This window comes from Apodemus sylvaticus, chromosome 2 (genome assembly GCF_947179515.1).
Source record: "Apodemus sylvaticus chromosome 2, mApoSyl1.1, whole genome shotgun sequence".
Lineage (NCBI taxonomy): Eukaryota > Metazoa > Chordata > Mammalia > Rodentia > Muridae > Apodemus > Apodemus sylvaticus.
The window spans coordinates 128896325-128901509 of record NC_067473.1 but is presented as its reverse complement, the minus strand read 5'-3'; the positions used below and the strand labels follow the sequence as shown (position 1 = coordinate 128901509).

At 44.9% G+C, this 5185-nt stretch overlaps 1 pseudogene; it reads right to left on the bottom strand.

Annotated features, from left to right (window-relative positions):
• Window positions 1–4631: 4631 nt before the first annotated feature.
• LOC127679593 (uncharacterized) lies at window positions 4632–4755 on the bottom strand (annotated as a pseudogene).
• Window positions 4756–5185: the final 430 nt, after the last annotated feature.

Sequence of the window (5185 nt, the reverse complement as noted above, 5' to 3'; positions counted from 1 at the left end):
TCGTAATTTAAAAGCACAAAACGGGGAAGCAAAAGGCCCAACTGGGAACCATCCTACTATTGCTGTTTTGCTAAATGGTGTTGTTTCTTTCCAACTGCCTTCTAAATATGTAGGTTGATGCCCATGGAATTAGCACCACTCTCAACTTTGGCCAGAGAAACCCACTGTGAAACAGGCAGCAGTTAGTGCACTGACTAATATTTGGTCAGAGTCAAGCTCCGGGAAGATGTCAGAAGAGAGGAGAGAGAATGTAGGAGCTGGAGGAAGGGGAGGAAGGCTGGGAAGGGTTGGCTTCTGGGCATAACATTGCCGTCATGCTCATGAGCACCTGCTGTTCTGGTTACCCACACAAGACCTGTAAACCAACTAAATCAGTCAATAATCCAGCAGGCCACAGGAATTGGGATGTGGAAGGGGTGGTGGGTGTTTGGAGCTAGGGAGAGAAAGAGCAGAGTTGGGGGTGGATAAGAGATGATCGCAACACACTCTATACACAGGTTAAGATTTCAGTAAATAAAAGATCAAAAAAAACAAATGCATAAATACTTAAAATGCACTATTATATTTACAATAATAGGAAAAAATGAGCCAGAGTTGTGTTCTTTGAGCTACTTTTTCTAAGGAGTTATCTGGTAGAAGACGAGATATCAGCAATATTTTAAAGAAACATTTCAATGTAATCTAAAATATTTTGCAGTTTAAACATATCATTCTGAGGTAGGTACCAGGTTCTGAAGAAGGGAGTCTGGGAAAAAGTGTGGGTAGTCCACCTCAGCTGGAGAAAAACAGGAAACTCCACTGCTCCTGTTTACATACCTATCAAGGTAACTATAAGTAACAGCTATAAAGTAAGTATTTCAAAAAGCTAGGGGGGGAAACTAATACTCTTATCATAAAATGTGCAATCAGTATTTGAGGAAATAGACATAACCAGACTTAAGCAATATGTAATGTAATATATATTTATTTATTTATTAAGATACCTCATGATATCCCATAAACATACAGAATTTTTTTTTTTTTGAGACAGGGTTTCTCTGTGTAGTCTTGGCTGTCCTGGAACTCACTCTGTAGACCAGGCTGGCCTCGAACTCAGAAATCCTCCTGCCTCTGCCTCCCAAGTGCTGGGATTACAGGCATGTGCCACCACGCCTGGCCTACATACAGAATTTTTGATGGTCTTACATAACAATTAAAAAATATATCTAATTAATAAAATTTTTTAAAAATAAAATTTAAAAAAATGTTTGAGATAGAGTCTTACTATGTAGACCAGATTGGCCTGAAACTAATAAAAGTTTTTGCTTCTGCCTCCCGAGTGCTGTGTGTGCCACCACACCTGGATAAAATAATTTTTGAATGCTTAATATCTCAAATCATCAGAGAAATACAAGTTAAAACTAAAATGAACTAGCTGTTTACCTCATCAAGAAGGATGGCCAGCAAAAAGACTAAACATAGCAAATGTTGTCTGTGTGGAGAAAAATTGGACAATGTCTTCAGGAATGTCTTCATGGACATAGCATGGAGGGTCCTCTCAAGATTTTCAATGAATACTTTAACAATCTAGCATCCTCCCTCTGGGTTGATATGTATCTAAGTAATGGAAAAGAGTGTCAATTAAGAACTGCACTGTCATGTTTATGGTAGCTCTGTTCATAAGAGCCAAGATCCAGAAGCAATCTATGCGTCTATCCCCCAGATCAACAGACAAATGAAATGTACATTTAAGTTAGGCATGGTAACACAGGGCAGTCATCCTATAAGTCAAGGCTTGACAGTGAGATAAGATGATCAAGGGCAGTGGTGGCACACTCCTTCAATCCCAGCACTTGGAAGGCAGAGGCAAGCAGATCTCTTAAGTTCAAGGCCAGTCTGGTCTACAGAGTGAGTTCCAGGACAGCCAGGGCTACACAGAGAAACCCTGTCTCAATAAACAAAACAAAACAAAAGATCAAGGTCAAGTGTAGCCTGGGTTACTAGGAAGACACTCCTCTACCTAACAAAGCCAAGTTTAGAGATTATAGCTCAGTGGTACAGTGGTTGTCTAACACACACAGGTCCTGGGCTTGAACCCAATAAATACCACAAGATAAAGTGGTATATATACACAATAGGACACTATTCAGCCTGAAAAGGAAAATGGATACCTGTCATTCAGAATTCCTGGGAGCCTGGATGAACCGGGATGCACTGTGCCAGACAAAGTAAGTCAGGCATGGAAAGAAAACGCTATGTGGCCTAAATACTTAAATGAAGAATGATTAAAAATCTGATTTTTTTTTCTTTTGCAGAAAAGAGAGTAAATAGTTGGTCACTCGAGCCTGAGGAATAGAGCAAGGGTAGACAAAGAGATGTGGATCAAAGAGTCAGCCCTTTATTTCTTCCACCCCTCCTTGCCATATTTGATTGTCTAGTCTTCTCTCTATAAGTAACGCCTCTTTAAGTCCACACTCTTATTCAAAATGGCTGCTTGCATCTTATGTCCCCTTGGTTCAAAACATAAGTCTACACTGAATAGTAAGCAGTGCCTCAGTTTCAAAATCACCACAGTAGTGGGGGGAACCCGATTAATACAAATGCATCTTTGGAGTGGACAACCAATAATTAGTCCAGCTCAAGACCCATGCCACACAAGGGAGTCCCCCACCCCCCAACACTGCCTGGAGAACCAGAAACCAGAGGCTTGGATAGACCAGAGACCCACAATACCAAACACAACCAGCAACAAGGAAAAGGAGGAGGAGGAGGAGGAGGAGGAGGAGGAGGAGGAGGAGGAGGAGGAGGAGGAGGAGGAGGAAGCCACAAAATGATTCCTAATGATATTCTGTTATACTCTAGACAGGAGTCTAGCATGACTGTCCTCAGAGAGGCTTCACCCAGCAACTGTTAGGAGCAAATGCAGAGACCCACAGCCAAACACTGAGTGTAATATAGAAATCCTTCGAAAAATGGGGAGGAAGGATTATAGGAGCCAGATAGGTCAGGGACACCACAAGAAAATCCACAGAGTCAACTAACCTGAGCTCATAGGGGCTCATAGGGACTGGCAATCAGGGATTCAGTACGAGCCTCAGCTAGGTCTTCTGTATATATGTTAGTGTTGTGTGGTTTGGTGGTTTGGTGGAACTGCTAACAATGGGAGTAGGGGTTACCTCTTATTCATTTTTAAAACTTTTTATTGGTTCTTAGTGAATTTCATGTCATGCACTCCAATCCTACTCATATCCCCATCCCCTTGAACCTGTCCTCCACCCTTGCAACCTTGCATCCTTGTTATCTTGTAACAGAGAAAATAAAATTGTGGAAGCTATAGTGCGTCACACTGTGTCCAGCAGTATACCCTTTTATCTGTACTTCTTTGCTTGCAAATGTTTCTTGGTCTGGTATAAAGCCTCTGGCTTCTGCTACTGTATCAATATAGGAACCTCACTGGGACTCCTGTGATTGCCCTGTGTCATGGAGATCCTGTAGTTTTTGGGTCTGTAGGACTGGCCCCTTCATGCACCCCAGCTGCTCATTGAGGGAGGAGATGTTGGGGTGGGCTGATTCAAAGCCCTGGATCAGGGTCTGGGAGTTTTCTGAGGTGGACATCCCACTGGCTCTCCCCCTCTCACACACTCAGGGTCAGCTCACTGGCAACCCTGCAGCCAAGGCCAGCTCTACCCTGCTGCCCAGGCAAGGTTCAAGGGTCTGCTCTCCCCGAGTGTTGCAGCCTATGGTAAGGGACAAGATCAGAGCTCTCCCACTCTGATGACCTCAGGCCTAGCTCTCTTGCCTGCTGTAGGTGGTAATAGGTACATGGGAGGGGGATGGGGGGACGTCTGTCTCTCATCTATGTCACCACAAGATAGACAAGTGACAGACCCAGCTGTCCTAAGCTGTTGCCCTTGGGGCTGGCATACTGGTGCCCCTACCACAAGGGTCAGCTCTACTGTACTGCCCAGGAGAGGTATAGGGTTCTACTTCCTGGTGAGAAGTAGGACAAGCTGTCCTGTTCTCATGACCCCAGAGTCAGGTCTCCTACCTAACACATGTGGTGAGGGGGGAGGGAGGATGGTTCATGCCACCTCAAGGGAGGTGAGTGTCAGAGCCAGCTATTCTACACTCAAAACCTCAGGCCTACTCACCCACAACTCCCAAAATGTGCTGGTTTGCTCTCCTGAGTATTGCTAGGAGTAGGGTCAGCTCTACTGCTCTTCTGCCCCAAGGGCCAGCTCTTCCACTATACCCAGGTGAGAGGGTTGTCTCAGGAGTGGTCTCAAGGGTGCTACATCCCATTCATGCATTATAGAGAAAGGCAGGGATCATTTCAATCATGGCTTGCTCCCCAAGGCCTGCATGGTTCACTGTATGATGACAGTTGGTCATCTCAGGCTATCTCTCTGTCTGGGCCTCATGGCACTGGTCAGATGGGCATTTCAGTCTTGCTCCTCCCCTGGACATGCCTGCCTAACTGTCCCCATTCAAGAGTATACTGTCTTGGACTCACTACTGGGGCTTGCTCCTACCCAGGGATAGTGGTGGGGGTGGGGTCCTTCTATTCCCTGGCTCTCTCCCTCCTTGTGCGGCACCAGACTGATGGCCATCTTTTTGCAGGGAGTGTTAGGCTAGTTAGTTATTATTTATATATTCACAGGTCAGAACACTGAACGCTGAGCCTAGCCCCTAGTGTGACATAACCTGTTCCCTCTCTACCACCTACTGAACCACATATGACACAGCACTCACACCTGCTACAACTCTAGGGATGGATCTCTGTTTCTTTTGCCTGCTTTTGGTACCTTTTTCCTCCTACTGAGTCGGCTGTCTCATCCAGCCTTACTATGAGGGTATGTACCTAGCCTTCCTGCAACTTATACTCCATGTTTAGTGTATCGCTCTGGAAGGCCTTCACTTTTCTGAAAGAAGTGGATAGGGAGGAGATGACTGAGAAGAGGGAGGGGAAACTGCAGGTAGAATGTAATATGTGAGAGGAGAATAAATGTAAAAAATGTAAATATGGAATACATCATGTGACTGATGACTCAGTCCACGGAGGATGAAGTCAAGTGGTATAAGCATGGCTGCCATGGTTTAGTCCTGTGTGCATCTGGGGAAAGACAATCAATAACATGGGCCCAGAAGGCACCCAGACAGTATCCAAGTCTACACACCAAGCATACTGAACTGAGAAAGATGGGTC